Genomic DNA, 24,497 nt, shown 5'->3' on the forward strand with positions numbered 1-24,497 from the left:
AAGGATCTGTTTTTAATAGACATTTTACAAAAACAACTGGTACATTTTGTAATTCTGTAAAAGAAAAACCCAACTGCCGTGACATTGCCAACCACAATGCCGTGACTCGGATTCGAACCGAGGTTGCTGCGGCCACAACGCAGAGTACTAACCACTATACGATCACGGCGAGCTACTTGGGCTCAATAACATACAGTGACATGGAGAATTTATAATTCGGTACACTCAGGGAACTCCTGTGATAGGCTGAATGTGTTAATTGCTTCCTCATTCCTTATACAAAGGCTTTGTCTCCTCAGTGGTTGATAGGCTGAAACTGTTTCCTGGCCGCCTGCTTGTGAACTGCCAGGAGTCAAAGATCACACATACACTTGTGGGCCTGTGATAGGATACCAATGCAGAGAAACACACCTGGCGCAGATCTTCTATACTGTCTAGTAGACCTGCATCTCCCCTGTACCTCCTCAAGCCATCTGTATGTGAAGCAAGAAAGAGTTAAGGAGCGGTCCATCTACACTTTTATAGGGAGGATGCTGCCATGAGCTCCTCCCAGCTAATCACACAAACAGCAGTAAAGCAAGATAACTACACAGTTAGGGGGGACTGCATGGTTAGGTTTTTGAGGAATTATTGAAACTGACCTCAGTGACCCATGATCAGAGCTGTGGCTAAAGACTGCATGCCTAATTATGATGAAGCAAGCACCATGGCTCGTAGGGGCCCCACAACACGCTTTTCTTAGCTCAATTAAAGTATAAACCTCTGCCCTATATGAGTGGTAAAGGCTTGTTAATTTGGTTGCTTTTCCAATTCACGTCTGACAACAAGATGAAGGAACATTGGGGCATCAGAAGCTTTGGAAAGTAGCCACCAACCTCAGAGAAAGAGAGAAAGAGGGAAAAGGCAGTATGAGGTGTGGAGAAAACAGCAGCAGGTACAAGGAGCTCAAATGAGATTAATGGCGCCTAAATAGAGCACGTAAAGGAACAGTTACAAATCTATGAAAAAGGAAAGAAAGACTAGGAAAAAAACACGGAAAGAGCCTGTAGATAAAATTCTCTTCCTGGGACAGCAGGCTAAGAGAAATTACACAGGGAGCAGTTAAGCTTGTAACACGGGGAGAATAGAAAAGAAAATGCAGTTTTATGAAGTGTGTTGCCTAATCCAGCAAGCACTTTTGTTTTGTTTTTCTATTTGCTTCTTTTATTGGTGAAGTAAGTTTCAAGTGCATGAATGGTATGACTGAGAGAGCCAGGGTATAATAATTTGAAGTGTTTGCACCAGCGCTAATGTAGGACGAGAGTTATAGCAAAGATATGAAAGGGGTAGCGATAATAAATATGTGAAAGGGCAATAGTGACACCAAAATAAGCCACCTATTTATAAAACTGACATGGAAGAAATTCTAAAGGTTAGCTTCTGAAATTGTAGCCGATGTTAAAAAGTTTCTCGTTGTTGGCAAGATTCAAACCTGCGCGGGGAGACCCCAATGGATTTCTAGTCCATCGCCTTAACCACTCGGCCACAACAACTGACTGTAAGTTTTGTGCAAATAATCTGCATGAAAGTTTTCAAGGTGTGCCACAGCAAATTCCTGATATCCTGCAATGCACTTTTTAAAAATAATGTTTTTTTCAGCAGGCACATTCTCTCCTAAAAACAAAAATAAGGCTACATCTTATAATCATGTGTGTTTAAATAATTTGTCGTTAGATCGTTTAAATATTTTAAAGGATCTGTTTTTAATAGACATTTTACAAAAACAACTGGTACATTTGGTAATTCTGTAAAAGAAAAACCCAACTGCCGTGACATTGCCAACCACAATGCCGTGACTCGGATTCGAACCGAGGTTGCTGCGGCCACAACACAGAGTACTAACCACAATACAATCACGGCAAGCTACTTGGGCTCAATAACATGCAGTGACATGGAGAATTTATAATTCGGAACACTCAGGGAACTCCTGTGATAGGCTGAATGTGTTCATTGCTTCCTCATTGCTTATACAAAGGCTTTGTCTCCTCAGTGGTTGATAGGCTGAAACCATTTCCTGGCCGCCTGCTTGTGAACTGCCAGAAGTCAAAGATCACACATACACTTGTGGGCCTGTGATGGGACACCAATGCAGAGAAACACACCTGGCGCAGATCTTCTATTCTGTCTATTAGACCTGCATCTCCCCTGTACCTCCTCAAGCCATCTGTAAGTGAAGCAAGAAAAAGTTAAGGAGCGGTCCATCTACACTTTTATAGGGAGGATGCTGCCGTGAGCTCCTCCCAGCTAATCATACAAACAGCAGTAAAGCAAGATAACTACACAGTTAGGGGGGACTGCATGGATAGGTTTTTGAGGAATTATTGAAACTGACCTCAGTGACCCATGATCAGAGCTGTGGCTAATGACTGCGTGCCCAATTATGATGAAGCAAGCACCATGGCTCGTAGGGGCCCCACAACACGCTTTTCTTAGCTCATTGAATTAAAGTATAAACCTCTGCCATGTATGAGTGGTAAAGGCATGTTAATTTGGTTGCTTTTCCAGTTCACGTCTGACAACAAGATGAAGGAACATTGGGGCATCAGAAGCTTTGGAAAGTAGCCACCAACCTCAGAGAAAGAGAGAAAGAGGGAAAAGGCAGTATGAGGTGTGGAGAAAACAGCAGCAGGTACAAGGAGCTCAAATGAGATTAATGGCGCCTAAATAGAGCACGTAAAGGAACAGTTACAAATCTAAGAAAAGGGAAAGAAAGACTAGGAAAAAAACACGGAAAGAGCCTGTAGATAAAATTCTCTTCCTAGGACAGCAGGCTAAGAGAAATTACACAGGGAGCAGTTAAGCTTGTAACACGGGGAGAATAGAAAAGAAAATGCAGTTTTATGAAGTGTGTTTGCCTAATCCAACAAGCACTTTTGTTTTATTTTTCTATTTGCTTCTTTTATTGGTAAAGTAAGTTTCAAGTGCATGAATGGTATGACTGAGAGAGCCAGGGTATAATAATTTGAAGTGTTTGCACCAGCGCTAATGTAGGACGAGAGTTATAGCAAAGATATGAAAGGGGTAGCGATAATAAATATGTGAAAGGGCAATAGTGACACCAAAATAAGCCACCTATTTATAAAACTGACATGGAAGAAATTCTAAAGGTTAACTTCTGAAATTGTAGCCGATGTTAAAAAGTTTCTCGTTGTTGGCAGGATTCGAACCTGCGCGGGGAGACCCCAATGGATTTCTAGTCCATCGCCTTAACCACTCGGCCACAACAACTGACTGTAAGTTTTGTGCAAATAATCTGCATGAAAGTTTTCAAGGTGTGCCACAGCAAATTCCTGATATCCTGCAATGCACTTTTTAAAAATAACGTTTTTTTCAGCAGGCACATTGTCTCCTAAAAACAAAAATAAGGCTACATCTTATAATCATGTGTGTTTAAATAATTTGTCGTTAAATCGTTTAAATATTTTAAAGGATCTGTTTTTAATAGACATTTTACAAAAACAACTGGTACATTTGGTAATTCTGTAAAAGAAAAACCCAACTGCCGTGACATTGCCAACCACAATGCCGTGACTCAGATTCGAACCGAGGTTGCTGCAGCCACAACGCAGAGTACTAACCACTATACAATCACGGCGAGCTACTTGGGCTCAATAACATACAGTGACATGGAGAATTTATAATTCGAAACACTCAGGGAACTCCAGTGATAGGCTGAATGTGGTCATTGCTTCCTCATTCCTTATACAAAGGCTTTGTCTCCTCAGTGGTTGATAGGCTGAAACCGTTTCCTGGTTGCCTGCTTGTGAACTGCCAGAAGTCAAAGATCACACATACACTTGTTGGCCTGTGATGGGACACCAATGCAGAGAAACACACCTGGCGCAGATCTTCTATTCTGTCTATTAGACCTGCATCTCCCCTGTACCTCCTCAAGCCATCTGTATGTGAAGCAAGAAAAAGTTAAGGAGCGGTCCATCTATACTTTTATAGGGAGGATGCTGCCGTGAGCTCCTCCCAGCTAATCACACAAACAGCAGTAAAGCAAGATAACTATACAGTTAGGGGGGACTGCACGGTTAGGTTTTTGAGGAATTATTGAAAATGACCTCAGTGACCCATGATCAGAGCTGTGGCTAATGACTGCGTGCCTAATTATGATGAAGCAAGCACCATGGCTCGTAGGGGCCCCACAACACGCTTTTCTTAGCTCATTGAATTAAAGTATAAACCTCTGCCATGTATGAGTGGTAAAGGCTTGTTAATTTGGTTGCTTTTCCAATTCACGTCTGACAACAAGATGAAGGAACATTGGGGCATCAGAAGCTTTGGAAAGTAGCCACCAACCTCAGAGAAAGAGAGAAAGAGGGAAAAGGCAGTATGAGGTGTGGAGAAAACAGCAGCAGGTACAAGGAGCTCAAAGGAGATTAATGGCGCCTAAATAGAGCACATAAAGGAACAGTTACAAATCTAAGAAAAGGGAAAGAAAGACGAGGAAAAAAACACGGAAAGAGCCTGTAGATAAAATTCTCTTCCTGGGACAGCAGGCTAAGAGAAATTACACAGGGAGCAGTTAAGCTTGTAACACGGGGAGAATAGAAAAGAAAATGCAGTTTTATGAAGTGTGTTTGCCTAATCCAACAAGCACTTTTGTTTTATTTTTCTATTTGCTTCTTTTATTGGTAAAGTAAGTTTCAAGTGCATGAATGGTATGACTGAGAGAGCCAGGGTATAATAATTTGAAGTGTTTGCACCAGCGCTAATGTAGGACGAGAGTTATAGCAAAGATATGAAAGGGGTAGCGATAATAAATATGTGAAAGGGCAATAGTGACACCAAAATAAGCCACCTATTTATAAAACTGACATGGAAGAAATTCTAAAGGTTAACTTCTGAAATTGTAGCCGATGTTAAAAAGTTTCTCGTTGTTGGCAGGATTCGAACCTGCGCGGGGAGACCCCAATGGATTTCTAGTCCATCGCCTTAACCACTCGGCCACAACAACTGACTGTAAGTTTTGTGCAAATAATCTGCATGAAAGTTTTCAAGGTGTGCCACAGCAAATTCCTGATATCCTGCAATGCACTTTTTAAAAATAATGTTTTTTTCAGCAGGCACATTCTCTCCTAAAAACAAAAATAAGGCTACATCTTATAATCATGTGTGTTTAAATAATTTGTCGTTAAATCGTTTAAATATTTTAAAGGATCTGTTTTTAATAGACATTTTACAAAAACAACTGGTACATTTGGTAATTCTGTAAAAGAAAAACCCAACTGCCGTGACATTGCCAACCACAATGCCGTGACTCAGATTCGAACCGAGGTTGCTGCAGCCACAACGCAGAGTACTAACCACTATACAATCACGGCGAGCTACTTGGGCTCAATAACATACAGTGACATGGAGAATTTATAATTCGAAACACTCAGGGAACTCCAGTGATAGGCTGAATGTGGTCATTGCTTCCTCATTCCTTATACAAAGGCTTTGTCTCCTCAGTGGTTGATAGGCTGAAACCGTTTCCTGGTTGCCTGCTTGTGAACTGCCAGAAGTCAAAGATCACACATACACTTGTTGGCCTGTGATGGGACACCAATGCAGAGAAACACACCTGGCGCAGATCTTCTATTCTGTCTATTAGACCTGCATCTCCCCTGTACCTCCTCAAGCCATCTGTATGTGAAGCAAGAAAAAGTTAAGGAGCGGTCCATCTATACTTTTATAGGGAGGATGCTGCCGTGAGCTCCTCCCAGCTAATCACACAAACAGCAGTAAAGCAAGATAACTATACAGTTAGGGGGGACTGCACGGTTAGGTTTTTGAGGAATTATTGAAAATGACCTCAGTGACCCATGATCAGAGCTGTGGCTAATGACTGCGTGCCTAATTATGATGAAGCAAGCACCATGGCTCGTAGGGGCCCCACAACACGCTTTTCTTAGCTCATTGAATTAAAGTATAAACCTCTGCCATGTATGAGTGGTAAAGGCTTGTTAATTTGGTTGCTTTTCCAATTCACGTCTGACAACAAGATGAAGGAACATTGGGGCATCAGAAGCTTTGGAAAGTAGCCACCAACCTCAGAGAAAGAGAGAAAGAGGGAAAAGGCAGTATGAGGTGTGGAGAAAACAGCAGCAGGTACAAGGAGCTCAAAGGAGATTAATGGCGCCTAAATAGAGCACATAAAGGAACAGTTACAAATCTAAGAAAAGGGAAAGAAAGACGAGGAAAAAAACACGGAAAGAGCCTGTAGATAAAATTCTCTTCCTGGGACAGCAGGCTAAGAGAAATTACACAGGGAGCAGTTAAGCTTGTAACACGGGGAGAATAGAAAAGAAAATGCAGTTTTATGAAGTGTGTTTGCCTAATCCAGCAAGCACTTTTATTTTATTTTCTATTTGCTTCTTTTATTGGTAAAGTAAGTTTCAAGTGCATGAATGGTATGACTGAGAGAGCCAGGGTATAATAATTTGAAGTGTTTGCACCAGCGCTAATGTAGGACGAGAGTTATAGCAAAGATATGAAAGGGGTAGCGATAATAAATATGTGAAAGGGCAATAGTGACACCAAAATAAGCCACCTATTTATAAAACTGACATGGAAGAAATTCTAAAGGTTAACTTCTGAAATTGTAGCCGATGTTAAAAAGTTTCTCGTTGTTGGCAGGATTCGAACCTGCGCGGGGAGACCCCAATGGATTTCTAGTCCATCGCCTTAACCACTCGGCCACAACAACTGACTGTAAGTTTTGTGCAAATAATCTGCATGAAAGTTTTCAAGGTGTGCCACAGCAAATTCCTGATATCCTGCAATGCACTTTTTAAAAATAATGTTTTTTTCAGCAGGCACATTCTCTCCTAAAAACAAAAATAAGGCTACATCTTATAATCATGTGTGTTTAAATAATTTGTCGTTAAATCGTTTAAATATTTTAAAGGATCTGTTTTTAATAGACATTTTACAAAAACAACTGGTACATTTGGTAATTCTGTAAAAGAAAAACCCAACTGCCGTGACATTGCCAACCACAATGCCGTGACTCAGATTCGAACCGAGGTTGCTGCAGCCACAACGCAGAGTACTAACCACTATACAATCACGGCGAGCTACTTGGGCTCAATAACATACAGTGACATGGAGAATTTATAATTCGAAACACTCAGGGAACTCCAGTGATAGGCTGAATGTGGTCATTGCTTCCTCATTCCTTATACAAAGGCTTTGTCTCCTCAGTGGTTGATAGGCTGAAACCGTTTCCTGGTTGCCTGCTTGTGAACTGCCAGAAGTCAAAGATCACACATACACTTGTTGGCCTGTGATGGGACACCAATGCAGAGAAACACACCTGGCGCAGATCTTCTATTCTGTCTATTAGACCTGCATCTCCCCTGTACCTCCTCAAGCCATCTGTATGTGAAGCAAGAAAAAGTTAAGGAGCGGTCCATCTATACTTTTATAGGGAGGATGCTGCCGTGAGCTCCTCCCAGCTAATCACACAAACAGCAGTAAAGCAAGATAACTATACAGTTAGGGGGGACTGCACGGTTAGGTTTTTGAGGAATTATTGAAAATGACCTCAGTGACCCATGATCAGAGCTGTGGCTAATGACTGCGTGCCTAATTATGATGAAGCAAGCACCATGGCTCGTAGGGGCCCCACAACACGCTTTTCTTAGCTCATTGAATTAAAGTATAAACCTCTGCCATGTATGAGTGGTAAAGGCTTGTTAATTTGGTTGCTTTTCCAATTCACGTCTGACAACAAGATGAAGGAACATTGGGGCATCAGAAGCTTTGGAAAGTAGCCACCAACCTCAGAGAAAGAGAGAAAGAGGGAAAAGGCAGTATGAGGTGTGGAGAAAACAGCAGCAGGTACAAGGAGCTCAAAGGAGATTAATGGCGCCTAAATAGAGCACATAAAGGAACAGTTACAAATCTAAGAAAAGGGAAAGAAAGACGAGGAAAAAAACACGGAAAGAGCCTGTAGATAAAATTCTCTTCCTGGGACAGCAGGCTAAGAGAAATTACACAGGGAGCAGTTAAGCTTGTAACACGGGGAGAATAGAAAAGAAAATGCAGTTTTATGAAGTGTGTTTGCCTAATCCAGCAAGCACTTTTATTTTATTTTCTATTTGCTTCTTTTATTGGTAAAGTAAGTTTCAAGTGCATGAATGGTATGACTGAGAGAGCCAGGGTATAATAATTTGAAGTGTTTGCACCAGCGCTAATGTAGGACGAGAGTTATAGCAAAGATATGAAAGGGGTAGCGATAATAAATATGTGAAAGGGCAATAGTGACACCAAAATAAGCCACCTATTTATAAAACTGACATGGAAGAAATTCTAAAGGTTAACTTCTGAAATTGTAGCCGATGTTAAAAAGTTTCTCGTTGTTGGCAGGATTCGAACCTGCGCGGGGAGACCCCAATGGATTTCTAGTCCATCGCCTTAACCACTCGGCCACAACAACTGACTGTAAGTTTTGTGCAAATAATCTGTATCGAAGTTTTCAAGGTGTCCCACAGCAAATTCCTGGCATTCTGCAATGCACTTTTTTAAAATAATGTATTTTTCAGCGGGCACATTCTCTCCTAAAAACAAAAATTGCATGAGTATATCTCTAGTTTGGAAAAGGATAGGCTTTCATGCATACTCTCATGTGGCACTCAAGTTTTTGGGACCCTATTGCACTCTGTTTTCGTGCTGCTTTTAGTCTATGGCCCATATTACAGAAGTCTACCATCTTTGAGTATTTGAGGCTCCTTTGTAAGTGCTTTATCTTTTTTACTTGAAGAGCTATATAATAAAGGGGTCAGGGAAAGATTGCATTTATGGAAGATAAAAGAAGGCACACTTGTCTCACCAAATGCCGTAGAGAAACCTGATGTTTTAACTCATGTTATCCTTAGTTTGTTTTTGTTAGACCTTGCATTCTTAAGGTGGCCTCAACCCTACCTTATTGCTTTTCACCTACGCATTTTGCTGTATCTTTTTGTTGGCCTTAGGACTCTGATCACTTTATTGCTACTAATCAGTGCTGAAGTGTACGTGCTTCTTCCCTAATCATGTGTGTAATTGGAGTATACCTGACTGACAGATTTCATTGACTTGAAAGCCCCTTGTAAAGTGGTATACCATATACCCAGGAACTGATTGTGCCGCCCAAAAAAGTATCATTTCAAACCTGTCTCAAGCCTGCTACTGCAGTGCCTGTGCTGCAGTGTACTGCCACTTCGACTTGCCATTTAAAACTACTTGCCAAGCCTTAAACTCCAATTTTATTACATATAATTAACCAAAAGGTAGGCCCTAGGTAGTCCTAGGGGCATCATGCTATGTAAGTAAAAGGTAAGACATGTACTGTGGTAGTTTGCATGTCCTGGTAGTACAAAACAGTCTATTAAATTTTTCACTACTGTGAGGTCTGCCCCTCTCGTAGGTTAGCATTGGGTATTCCCTTATACTTTTTGGGGGGTAATTCCATATCAGAGAGGAGAAGCTTTATTTATTTATTGATAAATCCTATTTACTGGTGAGGTTGGATTTAACTTTACTACTTTATAAATGCCATTTTTAGAGAGTGAGCATTTCTCTGCACTTACTGCTCTATTTGCCTGAAAACCTGTCTCCAATTGACGTCTGGATTGGGCTGCGAGACAGCTACATTTGTGCATTCCCTCTAGACAGCCACAATACAGGTCACTCAACTGCAACTGCATTCATCTGCATTCTGATTGGCATGGGGGAGAGCTCCATTCCCCCACCGCAAATAGGTTCAAGAACGATAATTTATGTCAGTAGGTACAATATAGCTACATCTTATAATCATGTGTGTTAAAATAATTTGTCGTTAGATCGTTTAAATATTTTAAAGGATCTGTTTTTAATAGACATTTTACAAAAACAACTGGTACATTTGGTAATTCTGTAAAAGAAAAACCCAACTGCCGTGACATTGCCAACCACAATGCCGTGACTCGGATTCGAACCGAGGTTGCTGCGGCCACAACGCAGAGTACTAACCACTATACGATCACGGCGAGCTACTTGGGGTCAATAACATACAGTGACATGGAGAATTTATAATTCGGTACACTCAGGGAACTCCTGTGATAGGCTGAATGTGTTAATTGCTTCCTCATTCCTTATACAAAGGCTTTGTCTCCTCAGTGGTTGATAGGCTGAAACCGTTTCCTGGCCGCCTGCTTGTGAACTGCCAGGAGTCAAAGATCACACATACACTTGTGGGCCTGTGATGGGACACCAATGCAGAGAAACACACCTGGCGCAGATCTTCTATACTGTCTAGTAGACCTGCATCTCCCCTGTACCTCCTCAAGCCATCTGTATGTGAAGCAAGAAAGAGTTAAGGAGCGGTCCATCTACACTTTTATAGGGAGGATGCTGCCATGAGCTCCTCCCAGCTAATCACACAAACAGCAGTAAAGCAAGATAACTACACAGTTAGGGGGGACTGCATGGTTAGGTTTTTGAGGAATTATTGAAACTGACCTCAGTGACCCATGATCAGAGCTGTGGCTAATGACTGCGTGCCTAATTATGATGAAGCAAGCACCATGGCTCGTAGGGGCCCCACAACACGCTTTTCTTAGCTCAATTAAAGTATAAACCTCTGCCATATATGAGTGGTAAAGGCTTGTTAATTTGGTTGCTTTTCCAATTCACGTCTGACAACAAGATGAAGGAACATTGGGGCATCAGAAGCTTTGGAAAGTAGCCACCAACCTCAGAGAAAGAGGGAAAAGGCAGTATGAGGTGTGGAGAAAACAGCAGCAGGTACAAGGAGCTCAAATGAGATTAATGGCGCCTAAATAGAGCACGTAAAGGAACAGTTACAAATCTAAGAAAAAGGAAAGAAAGACTAGGAAAAAAACACGGAAAGAGCCTGTAGATAAAATTCTCTTCCTGGGACAGCAGGCTAAGAGAAATTACACAGGGAGCAGTTAAGCTTGTAACACGGGGAGAATAGAAAAGAAAATGCAGTTTTATGAAGTGTGTTGCCTAATCCAGCAAGCACTTTTGTTTTATTTTTCTATTTGCTTCTTTTATTGGTAAAGTAAGTTTCAAGTGCATGAATGGTATGACAGAGAGCCAGGGTATAATAATTTGAAGTGTTTGCACCAGCGCTAATGTAGGACGAGAGTTATAGCAAAGATATGAAAGGGGTAGCGATAATAAATATGTGAAAGGGCAATAGTGACACCAAAATAAGCCACCTATTTATAAAACTGACATGGAAGAAATTCTAAAGGTTAGCTTCTGAAATTGTAGCCGATGTTAAAAAGTTTCTCGTTGTTGGCAGGATTCGAACCTGCGCGGGGGGACCCCAATGGATTTCTAGTCCATCGCCTTAACCACTCGGCCACAACAACTGACTGCAAGTTTTGTGCAAATAATCTGTATGAAAGTTGTCAAGGTGTCCCACAGAAAATTCCTGATATCCTGCAATGCACTTTTTAAAAATAATGTTTTTTTCAGCAGGCACATTCTCTCCTAAAAACAAAAATAAGGCTACATCTTATAATCATGTGTGTTTAAATAATTTGTCGTTAGATCGTTTAAATATTTTAAAGGATCTGTTTTTAATAGACATTTTACAAAAACAACTGGTACATTTGGTAATTCTGTAAAAGAAAAACCCAACTGCCGTGACATTGCCAACCACAATGCTGAGACTCGGATTCGAACCGAGGTTGCTGCGGCCACAACGCAGAGTACTAACCACTATACGATCACGGCGAGCTACTTGGGCTCAATAACATACAGTGACATGGAGAATTTATAATTCGAAACACTCAGGGAACTCCTGTGATAGGCTGAATGTGTTCATTGCTTCCTCATTCCTTATACAAAGGCTTTGTCTCCTCAGTGGTTGATAGGCTGAAACCGTTTCCTGGCCGCCTGCTTGTGAACTGCCAGAAGTCAAAGATCACACATACACTTGTGGGCCTGTGATGGGACACCAATGCAGAGAAACACACCTGGCGCAGATCTTCTATTCTGTCTATTAGACCTGCATCTCCCCTGTACCTCCTCAAGCCATCTGTATGTGAAGCAAGAAAAAGTTAAGGAGCGGTCCATCTACACTTTTATAGGGAGGATGCTGCCGTGAGCTCCTCCCAGCTAATCACACAAACAGCAGTAAAGCAAGATAACTACACAGTTAGGGGGGACTGCATGGATAGGTTTTTGAGGAATTATTGAAACTGACCTCAGTGACCCATGATCAGAGCTGTGGCTAATGACTGCGTGCCCAATTATGATGAAGCAAGCACCATGGCTCGTAGGGGCCCCACAACACGCTTTTCTTAGCTCATTGAATTAAAGTATAAACCTCTGCCATGTATGAGTGGTAAAGGCTTGTTAATTTGGTTGCTTTTCCAATTCACGTCTGACAACAAGATGAAGGAACATTGGGGCATCAGAAGCTTTGGAAAGTAGCCACCAACCTCAGAGAAAGAGAGAAAAGGCAGTATGAGGTGTGGAGAAAACAGCAGCAGGTACAAGGAGCTCAAATGAGATTAATGGCGCCTAAATAGAGCACGTAAAGGAACAGTTACAAATCTAAGAAAAGGGAAAGAAAGACTAGGAAAAAAACACGGAAAGAGCCTGTAGATAAAATTCTCTTTCTGGGACAGCAGGCTAAGAGAAATTACACAGGGAGCAGTTAAGCTTGTAACACGGGGAGAATAGAAAAGAAAATGCAGTTTTATGAAGTGTGTTTGCCTAATCCAGCAAGCACTTTTGTTTTATTTTTCTATTTGCTTCTTTTATTGGTAAAGTAAGTTTCAAGTGCATGAATGGTATGACTGAGAGAGCCAGGGTATAATAATTTGAAGTGTTTGCACCAGCGCTAATGTAGGACGAGAGTTATAGCAAAGATATGAAAGGGGTAGCGATAATAAATATGTGAAAGGGCAATAGTGACACCAAAATAAGCCACCTATTTATAAAACTGACATGGAAGAAATTCTAAAGGTTAACTTCTGAAATTGTAGCCGATGTTAAAAAGTTTCTCGTTGTTGGCAGGATTTGAACCTGCGCGGGAGAACCCAATGGATTTCTAGTCCATCGCCTTAACCACTCGGCCACAACAACTGACTGTAAGTTTTGTGCAAATAATCTGCATGAAAGTTTTCAAGGTGTGCCACAGCAAATTCCTGATATCCTGCAATGCACTTTTTAAAAATAATGTTTTTTTCAGCAGGCACATTCTCTCCTAAAAACAAAAATAAGGCTACATCTTATAATCATGTGTGTTTAAATAATTTGTCGTTAAATCGTTTAAATATTTTAAAGGATCTGTTTTTAATAGACATTTTACAAAAACAACTGGTACATTTGGTAATTCTGTAAAAGAAAAACCCAACTGCCGTGACATTGCCAACCACAATGCCGTGACTCGGATTCGAACCGAGGTTGCTGCAGCCACAACGCAGAGTACTAACCACTATACGATCACGGCGAGCTACTTGGGCTCGATAACATACAGTGACATGGAGAATTTATAATTCGAAACACTCAGGGAACTCCAGTGATAGGCGGAATGTGTTCATTGCTTCCTCATTCCTTATACAAAGGCTTTGTCTCCTCAGTGGTTGATAGGCTGAAACCGTTTCCTGGTTGCCTGCTTGTGAACTGCCAGAAGTCAAAGATCACACATACACTTGTTGGCCTGTGATGGGACACCAATGCAGAGAAACACACCTGGCGCAGATCTTCTATTCTGTCTATTAGACCTGCATCTCCCCTGTACCTCCTCAAGCCATCTGTATGTGAAGCAAGAAAAAATTAAGGAGCGGTCCATCTATACTTTTATAGGGTGGATGCTGCCGTGAGCTCCTCCCAGCTAATCACACAAACAGCAGTAAAGCAAGATAACTATACAGTTAGGGGGGACTGCATGGTTAGGTTTTTGAGGAATTATTGAAACTGACCTCAGTGACCCATGATCAGAGCTGTGGCTAATGACTGCGCGCCCAATTATGATGAAGCAAGCACCATGGCTCGTAGGGGCCCCACAACACGCTTTTCTTAGCTCATTGAATTAAAGTATAAACCTCTGCCATCTATGAGTGGTAAAGGCTTGTTAATTTGGTTGCTTTTCCAATTCACGTCTGACAACAAGATGAAGGAACATTGGGGCATCAGAAGCTTTGGAAAGTAGCCACCAACCTCAGAGAAAGAGAGAAAGAGGGAAAGGCAGTATGAGGTGTGGGGAAAACAGCAGCAGGTACAAGGAGCTCAAATGAGATTAATGGCGCCTAAATAGAGCACATAAAGGAACAGTTACAAATCTAAGAAAAGGGAAAGAAAGACTAGGAAAAAAACACGGAAAGAGCCTGTAGATAAAATTCTCTTCCTGGGACAGCAGGCTAAGAGAAATTACACAGGGAGCAGTTAAGCTTGTAACACGGGGAGAATAGAAAAGAAAATGCAGTTTTATGAAGTGTGTTTGCCTAATCCAGCAAGCACTTTTATTTTATTTTTCTATTTGCTTCTTTTATTGGTAAAGTAAGTTTCAAGTGCATGAATGGTATGACTGAGAGAGCCAGGGTATAATAATTTGAAGTGTTTGCACCAGCGCTAATGTAGGACGAGAGTTATAGCAAAGATATGAAAGGGGTAGCGATAATAAATATGTGAAAGGGCAATAGTGACACCAAAATAAGCCACCTATTTATAAAACTGACATGGAAGAAATTCTAAAGGTTAGCTTCTGAAATTGTAGCCGATGTTAAAAAGTTTCTCGTTGTTGGCAGGATTCGAACCTGCGCGGGGGGACCCCAATGGATTTCTAGTCCATCGCCTTAACCACTCGGCCACAACAACTGACTGCAAGTTTTGTGCAAATAATCTGTATGAAAGTTGTCAAGGTGTCCCACAGAAAATTCCTGATATCCTGCAATGCACTTTTTAAAAATAATGTTTTTTTCAGCAGGCACATTCTCTCCTAAAAACAAAAATAAGGCTACATCTTATAATCATGTGTGTTTAAATAATTTGTCGTTAGATCGTTTAAATATTTTAAAGGATCTGTTTTTAATAGACATTTTACAAAAACAACTGGTACATTTGGTAATTCTGTAAAAGAAAAACCCAACTGCCGTGACATTGCCAACCACAATGCTGAGACTCGGATTCGAACCGAGGTTGCTGCGGCCACAACGCAGAGTACTAACCACTATACGATCACGGCGAGCTACTTGGGCTCAATAACATACAGTGACATGGAGAATTTATAATTCGAAACACTCAGGGAACTCCTGTGATAGGCTGAATGTGTTCATTGCTTCCTCATTCCTTATACAAAGGCTTTGTCTCCTCAGTGGTTGATAGGCTGAAACCGTTTCCTGGCCGCCTGCTTGTGAACTGCCAGAAGTCAAAGATCACACATACACTTGTGGGCCTGTGATGGGACACCAATGCAGAGAAACACACCTGGCGCAGATCTTCTATTCTGTCTATTAGACCTGCATCTCCCCTGTACCTCCTCAAGCCATCTGTATGTGAAGCAAGAAAAAGTTAAGGAGCGGTCCATCTACACTTTTATAGGGAGGATGCTGCCGTGAGCTCCTCCCAGCTAATCACACAAACAGCAGTAAAGCAAGATAACTACACAGTTAGGGGGGACTGCATGGATAGGTTTTTGAGGAATTATTGAAACTGACCTCAGTGACCCATGATCAGAGCTGTGGCTAATGACTGCGCGCCCAATTATGATGAAGCAAGCACCATGGCTCGTAGGGGCCCCACAACACGCTTTTCTTAGCTCATTGAATTAAAGTATAAACCTCTGCCATGTATGAGTGGTAAAGGCTTGTTAATTTGGTTGCTTTTCCAATTCACGTCTGACAACAAGATGAAGGAACATTGGGGCATCAGAAGCTTTGGAAAGTAGCCACCAACCTCAGAGAAAGAGAGAAAGAGGGAAAAGGCAGTATGAGGTGTGGAGAAAACAGCAGCAGGTACAAGGAGCTCAAATGAGATTAATGGCGCCTAAATAGAGCACGTAAAGGAACAGTTACAAATCTAAGAAAAGGGAAAGAAAGACTAGGAAAAAAACACGGAAAGAGCCTGTAGATAAAATTCTCTTTCTGGGACAGCAGGCTAAGAGAAATTACACAGGGAGCAGTTAAGCTTGTAACACGGGGAGAATAGAAAAGAAAATGCAGTTTTATGAAGTGTGTTTGCCTAATCCAGCAAGCACTTTTGTTTTATTTTTCTATTTGCTTCTTTTATTGGTAAAGTAAGTTTCAAGTGCATGAATGGTATGACTGAGAGAGCCAGGGTATAATAATTTGAAGTGTTTGCACCAGCGCTAATGTAGGACGAGAGTTATAGCAAAGATATGAAAGGGGTAGCGATAATAAATATGTGAAAGGGCAATAGTGACACCAAAATAAGCCACCTATTTATAAAACTGACATGGAAGAAATTCTAAAGGTTAACTTCTGAAATTGTAGCCGATGTTAAAAAGTTTCTCGTTGTTGGCAGGATTTGAACCTGCGCGGGAGAACCCAATGGATTTCTAGTCCATCGCCTTAACCACTCGGCCACAACAACTGACTGTAAGTTTTGTGCAAATAATCTGCATGAAAGTTTTCAAGGTGTGCCACAGCAAATTCCTGATATCCTGCAATGCACTTTTTAAAAATAATGTTTTTTTCAGCAGGCACATTCTCTCCTAAAAACAAAAATAAGGCTACATCTTATAATCATGTGTGTTTAAATAATTTGTCGTTAAATCGTTTAAATATTTTAAAGGATCTGTTTTTAATAGACATTTTACAAAAACAACTGGTACATTTGGTAATTCTGTAAAAGAAAAACCCAACTGCCGTGACATTGCCAACCACAATGCCGTGACTCGGATTCGAACCGAGGTTGCTGCAGCCACAACGCAGAGTACTAACCACTATACGATCACGGCGAGCTACTTGGGCTCGATAACATACAGTGACATGGAGAATTTATAATTCGAAACACTCAGGGAACTCCAGTGATAGGCGGAATGTGTTCATTGCTTCCTCATTCCTTATACAAAGGCTTTGTCTCCTCAGTGGTTGATAGGCTGAAACCGTTTCCTGGTTGCCTGCTTGTGAACTGCCAGAAGTCAAAGATCACACATACACTTGTTGGCCTGTGATGGGACACCAATGCAGAGAAACACACCTGGCGCAGATCTTCTATTCTGTCTATTAGACCTGCATCTCCCCTGTACCTCCTCAAGCCATCTGTATGTGAAGCAAGAAAAAATTAAGGAGCGGTCCATCTATACTTTTATAGGGAGGATGCTGCCGTGAGCTCCTCCCAGCTAATCACACAAACAGCAGTAAAGCAAGATAACTATACAGTTAGGGGGGACTGCATGGTTAGGTTTTTGAGGAATTATTGAAACTGACCTCAGTGACCCATGATCAGAGCTGTGGCTAATGACTGCGCGCCCAATTATGATGAAGCAAGCACCATGGCTCGTAGGGGCCCCACAACACGCTTTTCTTAGCTCATTGAATTAAAGTATAAACCTCTGCCATCTATGAGTGGTAAAGGCTTGTTAATTTGGTTGCTTTTCCAATTCACGTCTGACAACAAGATGAAGGAACATTGGGGCATCAGAAGCTTTGGAAAGTAGCCACCAACCTCAGAGAAAGAGAGAAAGAGGGAAAGGCAGTATGAGGTGTGGGGAAAACAGCAGCAGGTACAAGGAGCTCAAATGAGATTAATGGCGCCTAAATAGAGCACATAAAGGAACAGTTACAAATCTAAGAAAAGGGAAAGAAAGACTAGGAAAAAAACACGGAAAGAGCCTGTAGATAAAATTCTCTTCCTGGGACAGCAGGCTAAGAGAAATTACACAGGGAGCAGTTAAGCTTGTAACACGGGGAGAATAGAAAAGAAAATGCAGTTTTATGAAGTGTGTTTGCCTAATCCAGCAAGCACTTTTATTTTATTTTTCTATTTGCTTCTTTTATTGGTAAAGTAAGTTTCAAGTGCATGAATGGTATGACTGAGAGAGCCAGGGTATAATAATTTGAAGTGTTTGCACCAGCGCTAATGTAGGACGAGAGTTATAGCAAAGATATGAAAGGGGTAGCGATAATAAATATGTGAAAGGGCAATAGTGACACCAAAATAAGCCACCTATTTATAAAACTGACATGGAAGAAATTCTAAAGGTTAACTTCTGAAATTGTAGCCGATGTTAAAAAGTTTCTCGTTGTTGGCAGGATTCGAACCTGCGCGGGGAGACCACAATGGATTTCTAGTCCATCGCCTTAACCACTCGGCCACAACAACTGACTGTAAGTTTTGTGCAAATAATCTGTATGAAAGTTTTCAAGGTGTCCCACAGCAAATTCCTGGTATTCTGCAATGCACTTTTTTAAAATAATGTATTTTTCAGCAGGCACATTCTCTCCTAAAAACAAAAATTGCATGAGTATATCTCTAGTTTGGAAAAGGATAGGCTTTCATGCATACTCTCATGTGGCACTCAAGTTTTTGGGACCCTATTGCACTCTGTTTTCGTGCTGCTTTTAGTCTATGGCCCATATTACAGAAGTCTACCATCTTTGAGTATTTGAGGCTCCTTTGTAAGTGCTTTATCTTTTTTACTTGAAGAGCTATATAATAAAGGGGTCCGGGAAAGATTGCATTTATGGAAGATAAAAGAAGGCACACTTGTCTCACCAAATGCCGTAGAGAAACCTGATGTTTTACTCATGTTATCCTTAGTTTGTTTTTGTTAGACCTTGCATTCTTAAGGTGGCCTCAACCCTACCTTATTGCTTTTCACCTACGCATTTTGCTGTATCTTTTTGTTGGCCTTAGGACTCTGATCACTTTATCGCTACTAATCAGTGCTGAAGTGCACGTGCTTCTTCCCTAATCATGTGTGTAATTGGAGTATACCTGACTGACAGATTTAATTGGCTTGAAAGCCCCTTGTAAAGTGCTATACCATATACCCAGGGACTGATTGTGCCGCCCAAAGAAGTAGCATTTCAAACCTGTCTCCAGCCTGCTACTGCAGTGCCTGTGCTGCAGTGTACTGCCACTTCGACTTGCCATTTAAAACTACTTGCCAAGCCTTAAACTCCAATTTTATTACATATAATTAACCCCTAAGGTAGGCCCTAGGTAGTCCTAGGGGCATCATGCTATGTAAGTAAAAGGTAAGACATGTACTGTGGTAGTTTGCATGTCCTGGTAGTACCAAACAGTCTATTACATCTTTCACTACTGTGAGGTCTGCCCCTCTCATAGGTTAGCATTGGGTATTCCCTTATACTTTTTGGGGGGTAATTCCATATCAGAGAGGAGAAGCTTTATTTATTTATTGATAAATCCTATTTACTGGTAAGTTTGGATTTAACTTTACTATTTTATAAATGCCATTTTTAGAGAGTGAGCATTTCTCTGCACTTACTGCTCTATTTGCCTGAAAACCTGTCTCCAATTGACGTCTGGATTGGGCTGCGAGACAGCTACATTTGTGCATTCCCTCTAGACAGCCACAACACAGGTCACTCAACTGCAACTGCATTCTGATTGGCATGGGGGAGAGCTCCGTTCCCCCCACCGCAAATAGGTTCAAGAACGATAATTTATGTCAGTAGGTACAATATAGCTACATCTTATAATCATGTGTGTTTAAATAATTTGTCGTTAGATCGTTTAAATATTTTAAAGGATCTGTTTTTAATAGACATTTTACAAAAACAACTGGTACATTTGGTAATTCTGTAAAAGAGAAACCCAACTGCCGTGACATTGCCAACCACAATGCCGTGACTCGGATTCGAACCGAGGTTGCTGCGCCCACAACGCAGAGTACTAACCACTATACGATCACGGCGAGCTACTTGGGCTCAATAATATACAGTGACATGGAGAATTTATAATTCTGAACACTCAGGGAACTCCTGTGACAGGCTGAATGTGTTCATTGCTTCCTCATTCCATATACAAAGGCTTTGTCTCCTCAGTGGTTGATAGGCTGAAACCGTTTCCTGGCCGCCTGCTTGTGAACTGCCAGGAGTCAAAGATCACACATACACTTGTGGGCCTGTGATGGGACACCAATGCAGAGAAACACACCTGGCGCAGATCTTCTATTCTGTCTAGTAGACCTGCATCTCCCCTGTACCTCCTCAAGCCATCTGTATGTGAAGCAAGAAAGAGTTAAGGAGCGGTCAATCTACACTTTTATAGGGAGGATGCTGCCAGGAGCTCCTCCCAGCTAATCACACAAACAGCAGTAAAGCAAGATAACTACACAGTTAGGGTGGACTGCATGGTTAGGTTTTTGAGGAATTATTGAAACTGACCTCAGTGACCCATGATCAGAGCTGTGGCTAATGACTGCGTGCCTAATTATGATGAAGCAAGCACCATGGCTCGTAGGGGCCCCACAACACGCTTTTCTTAGCTCATTGAATTAAAGGTTAAACCTCTGCCATGTATGAGTGGTAAAGGCTTGTTAATTTGGTTGCTTTTCCAATTCACGTCTGACAACAAGATGAAGGAACATTGGGGCATCAGAAGCTTTGGAAAGTAGCCACCAACCTCAGAGAAAGAGGGAAAAGGCAGTATGAGGTGTGGAGAAAACAGCAGCAGGTACAAGGAGCTCAAATGAGATTAATGGCGCCTAAATAGAGCAGGTAAAGGAACAGTTACAAATCTAAGAAAAGGGAAAGAAAGACTAGGAAAAAAACACTGAAAGAGCCTGTAGATAAAATTCTCTTCCTGGGAAAGCAGGCTAAGAGAAATTACACAGGGAGCAGTTAAGCTTGTAACACGGGGAGAATAGAAAAGAAAATGCAGTTTTATGAAGTGTGTTTGCCTAATCCAGCAAGCACTTTTGTTTTATTTTTCTATTTGCTTCTTTTATTGGTAAAGTACGTTTCAAGTGCATGAATGGTATGACTGAGAGAGCCAGGGTATAATAATTTGAAGTGTTTGCACCAGCGCTAATGTAGGACGAGAGTTATAGCAAAGATATGAAAGGGGTAGCGATAATAAATATGTGAAAGGGCAATATTGACACCAAAATAAGCCACCTATTTGTAAAACTGACATGGAAGAAATTCTAAAGGTTAACTTCTGAAATTGTAACCGATGTTAAAAAGTTTCTCGTTGTTGGCAGGATTCGAATCTGCACGGGGAGACCCCAATGGATTTCTAGTCCATCGCCTTAACCACTCGGCCACAACAACTGACTGTAAGTTTTGTGCAAATAATCTGTATGAAAGTTTTCAAGGTGTCCCACAGCAAATTCCTGATATTCTGCAATGCACTTTTTAAAAATAATGTTTTTTCCAGCAGGCACATTCTCTCCTAAAAACAAAAATAAGGCTACATCTTATAATCATGTGTGTTTAAATAATTTGTCGTTAAATCGTTTAAATATTTTAAAGGATCTGTTTTTAATAGACATTTTACAAAAACAACTGGTACATTTGGTAATTCTGTAAAAGAAAAACCCAACTGCCGTGACATTGCCAACCACAATGCCGTGACTCGGATTCGAACCGAGGTTGCTGCAGCCACAACGCAGAGTACTAACCACTATACGATCACGGCGAGCTACTTGGGCTCGATAACATACAGTGACATGGAGAATTTATAATTCGAAACACTCAGGGAACTCCAGTGATAGGCGGAATGTGTTCATTGCTTCCTCATTCCTTATACAAAGGCTTTGTCTCCTCAGTGGTTGATAGGCTGAAACCGTTTCCTGGTTGCCTGCTTGTGAACTGCCAGAAGTCAAAGATCACACATACACTTGTTGGCCTGTGATGGGACACCAATGCAGAGAAACACACCTGGCGCAGATCTTCTATTCTGTCTATTAGACCTGCATCTCCCCTGTACCTCCTCAAGCCATCTGTATGTGAAGCAAGAAAAAATTAAGGAGCGGTCCATCTATACTTTTATAGGGAGGATGCTGCCGTGAGCTCCTCCCAGCTAATCACACAAACAGCAGTAAAGCAAGATAACTATACAGTTAGGGGGGACTGCATGGTTAGGTTTTTGAGGAATTATTGAAACTGACCTCAGTGACCCATGATCAGAGCTGTGGCTAATGACTGCGCGCCCAATTATGATGAAGCAAGCACCATGGCTCGTAGGGGCCCCACAACACGCTTTTCTTAGCTCATTGAATTAAAGTATAAACCTCTGCCATCTATGAGTGGTAAAGGCTTGTTAATTTGGTTGCTTTTCCAATTCACGTCTGACAACAAGATGAAGGAACATTGGGGCATCAGAAGCTTTGGAAAGTAGCCACCAACCTCAGAGAAAGAGAGAAAGAGGGAAAGGCAGTATGAGGTGTGGGGAAAACAGCAGCAGGTACAAGGAGCTCAAATGAGATTAATGGCGCCTAAATAGAGCACATAAAGGAACAGTTACAAATCTAAGAAAAGGGAAAGAAAGACTAGGAAAAAAACACGGAAAGAGCCTGTAGATAAAATTCTCTTCCTGGGACAGCAGGCTAAGAGAAATTACACAGGGAGCAGTTAAGCTTGTAACACGGGGAGAATAGAAAAGAAAATGCAGTTTTATGAAGTGTGTTTGCCTAATCCAGCAAGCACTTTTATTTTATTTTTCTATTTGCTTCTTTTATTGGTAAAGTAAGTTTCAAGTGCATGAATGGTATGACTGAGAGAGCCAGGGTATAATAATTTGAAGTGTTTGCACCAGCGCTAATGTAGGACGAGAGTTATAGCAAAGATATGAAAGGGGTAGCGATAATAAATATGTGAAAGGGCAATAGTGACACCAAAATAAGCCACCTATTTATAAAACTGACATGGAAGAAATTCTAAAGGTTAACTTCTGAAATTGTAGCCGATGTTAAAAAGTTTCTCGTTGTTGGCAGGATTCGAACCTGCGCGGGGAGACCACAATGGATTTCTAGTCCATCGCCTTAACCACTCGGCCACAACAACTGACTGTAAGTTTTGTGCAAATAATCTGTATGAAAGTTTTCAAGGTGTCCCACAGCAAATTCCTGGTATTCTGCAATGCACTTTTTTAAAATAATGTATTTTTCAGCAGGCACATTCTCTCCTAAAAACAAAAATTGCATGAGTATATCTCTAGTTTGGAAAAGGATAGGCTTTCATGCATACTCTCATGTGGCACTCAAGTTTTTGGGACCCTATTGCACTCTGTTTTCGTGCTGCTTTTAGTCTATGGCCCATATTACAGAAGTCTACCATCTTTGAGTATTTGAGGCTCCTTTGTAAGTGCTTTATCTTTTTTACTTGAAGAGCTATATAATAAAGGGGTCCGGGAAAGATTGCATTTATGGAAGATAAAAGAAGGCACACTTGTCTCACCAAATGCCGTAGAGAAACCTGATGTTTTACTCATGTTATCCTTAGTTTGTTTTTGTTAGACCTTGCATTCTTAAGGTGGCCTCAACCCTACCTTATTGCTTTTCACCTACGCATTTTGCTGTATCTTTTTGTTGGCCTTAGGACTCTGATCACTTTATCGCTACTAATCAGTGCTGAAGTGCACGTGCTTCTTCCCTAATCATGTGTGTAATTGGAGTATACCTGACTGACAGATTTAATTGGCTTGAAAGCCCCTTGTAAAGTGCTATACCATATACCCAGGGACTGATTGTGCCGCCCAAAGAAGTAGCATTTCAAACCTGTCTCCAGCCTGCTACTGCAGTGCCTGTGCTGCAGTGTACTGCCACTTCGACTTGCCATTTAAAACTACTTGCCAAGCCTTAAACTCCAATTTTATTACATATAATTAACCCCTAAGGTAGGCCCTAGGTAGTCCTAGGGGCATCATGCTATGTAAGTAAAAGGTAAGACATGTACTGTGGTAGTTTGCATGTCCTGGTAGTACAAAACAGTCTATTACATTTTTCACTACTGTGAGGTCTGCCCCTCTCATAGGTTAGCATTGGGTATTCCCTTATACTTTTTGGGGGGTAATTCCATATCAGAGAGGAGAAGCTTTATTTATTTATTGATAAATCCTATTTACTGGTAAGTTTGGATTTAACTTTACTATTTTATAAATGCCATTTTTAGAGAGTGAGCATTTCTCTGCACTTACTGCTCTATTTGCCTGAAAACCTGTCTCCAATTGACGTCTGGATTGGGCTGCGAGACAGCTACATTTGTGCATTCCCTCTAGACAGCCACAATACAGGTCACTCAACTGCAACTGCATTCATCTGCATTCTGATTGGCATGGGGGAGAGCTCCATTCCCCCACCGCAAATAGGTTCAAGAACGATAATTTATGTTAGTAGGTACAATATAGCTACATCTTATAATCATGTGTGTTAAAATAATTTGTCGTTAGATCGTTTAAATATTTTAAAGGATCTGTTTTTAATAGACATTTTACAAAAACAACTGGTACATTTGGTAATTCTGTAAAAGAAAAACCCAACTGCCGTGACATTGCCGTGACTCGGATTCGAAACAAGGTTGCTGCGG

At 41.2% G+C, this 24,497-nt stretch overlaps 17 non-coding genes across 17 annotated transcripts; all 17 read right to left on the reverse strand.

Moving 5' to 3' along the window:
• Positions 1-97: 97 nt before the first annotated feature.
• TRNAH-GUG (transfer RNA histidin (anticodon GUG)) lies at positions 98-169 on the reverse strand. The gene has a single exon. It is a non-coding gene; the product is annotated as a tRNA-His (tRNA).
• Positions 170-1,450: 1,281 nt separating this feature from the next.
• TRNAS-AGA (transfer RNA serine (anticodon AGA)) lies at positions 1,451-1,532 on the reverse strand. The gene has a single exon. It is a non-coding gene; the product is annotated as a tRNA-Ser (tRNA).
• Positions 1,533-3,185: 1,653 nt separating this feature from the next.
• Positions 3,186-3,267, reverse strand: TRNAS-AGA (transfer RNA serine (anticodon AGA)). The gene has a single exon. It is a non-coding gene; the product is annotated as a tRNA-Ser (tRNA).
• A 1,653-nt stretch (positions 3,268-4,920) lies between these two features.
• TRNAS-AGA (transfer RNA serine (anticodon AGA)) lies at positions 4,921-5,002 on the reverse strand. The gene has a single exon. It is a non-coding gene; the product is annotated as a tRNA-Ser (tRNA).
• A 1,652-nt stretch (positions 5,003-6,654) lies between these two features.
• Positions 6,655-6,736, reverse strand: TRNAS-AGA (transfer RNA serine (anticodon AGA)). Its single transcript has one exon. It is a non-coding gene; the product is annotated as a tRNA-Ser (tRNA).
• A 1,652-nt stretch (positions 6,737-8,388) lies between these two features.
• On the reverse strand, positions 8,389-8,470 carry TRNAS-AGA (transfer RNA serine (anticodon AGA)). Its single transcript has one exon. It is a non-coding gene; the product is annotated as a tRNA-Ser (tRNA).
• Positions 8,471-9,968: 1,498 nt separating this feature from the next.
• Positions 9,969-10,040, reverse strand: TRNAH-GUG (transfer RNA histidin (anticodon GUG)). The gene has a single exon. It is a non-coding gene; the product is annotated as a tRNA-His (tRNA).
• A 1,271-nt stretch (positions 10,041-11,311) lies between these two features.
• TRNAS-AGA (transfer RNA serine (anticodon AGA)) lies at positions 11,312-11,393 on the reverse strand. Its single transcript has one exon. It is a non-coding gene; the product is annotated as a tRNA-Ser (tRNA).
• Positions 11,394-13,038: 1,645 nt separating this feature from the next.
• Positions 13,039-13,119, reverse strand: TRNAS-AGA (transfer RNA serine (anticodon AGA)). Its single transcript has one exon. It is a non-coding gene; the product is annotated as a tRNA-Ser (tRNA).
• A 295-nt stretch (positions 13,120-13,414) lies between these two features.
• TRNAH-GUG (transfer RNA histidin (anticodon GUG)) lies at positions 13,415-13,486 on the reverse strand. The gene has a single exon. It is a non-coding gene; the product is annotated as a tRNA-His (tRNA).
• A 1,285-nt stretch (positions 13,487-14,771) lies between these two features.
• On the reverse strand, positions 14,772-14,853 carry TRNAS-AGA (transfer RNA serine (anticodon AGA)). The gene has a single exon. It is a non-coding gene; the product is annotated as a tRNA-Ser (tRNA).
• Positions 14,854-16,506: 1,653 nt separating this feature from the next.
• Positions 16,507-16,587, reverse strand: TRNAS-AGA (transfer RNA serine (anticodon AGA)). The gene has a single exon. It is a non-coding gene; the product is annotated as a tRNA-Ser (tRNA).
• A 295-nt stretch (positions 16,588-16,882) lies between these two features.
• Positions 16,883-16,954, reverse strand: TRNAH-GUG (transfer RNA histidin (anticodon GUG)). The gene has a single exon. It is a non-coding gene; the product is annotated as a tRNA-His (tRNA).
• Positions 16,955-18,239: 1,285 nt separating this feature from the next.
• On the reverse strand, positions 18,240-18,321 carry TRNAS-AGA (transfer RNA serine (anticodon AGA)). The gene has a single exon. It is a non-coding gene; the product is annotated as a tRNA-Ser (tRNA).
• Positions 18,322-21,160: 2,839 nt separating this feature from the next.
• TRNAS-AGA (transfer RNA serine (anticodon AGA)) lies at positions 21,161-21,242 on the reverse strand. The gene has a single exon. It is a non-coding gene; the product is annotated as a tRNA-Ser (tRNA).
• A 295-nt stretch (positions 21,243-21,537) lies between these two features.
• TRNAH-GUG (transfer RNA histidin (anticodon GUG)) lies at positions 21,538-21,609 on the reverse strand. The gene has a single exon. It is a non-coding gene; the product is annotated as a tRNA-His (tRNA).
• Positions 21,610-22,894: 1,285 nt separating this feature from the next.
• TRNAS-AGA (transfer RNA serine (anticodon AGA)) lies at positions 22,895-22,976 on the reverse strand. Its single transcript has one exon. It is a non-coding gene; the product is annotated as a tRNA-Ser (tRNA).
• Positions 22,977-24,497: the final 1,521 nt, after the last annotated feature.

Source organism: Lissotriton helveticus, chromosome 12, assembly GCF_964261635.1.
Source record: "Lissotriton helveticus chromosome 12, aLisHel1.1, whole genome shotgun sequence".
NCBI lineage: Eukaryota > Metazoa > Chordata > Amphibia > Caudata > Salamandridae > Lissotriton > Lissotriton helveticus.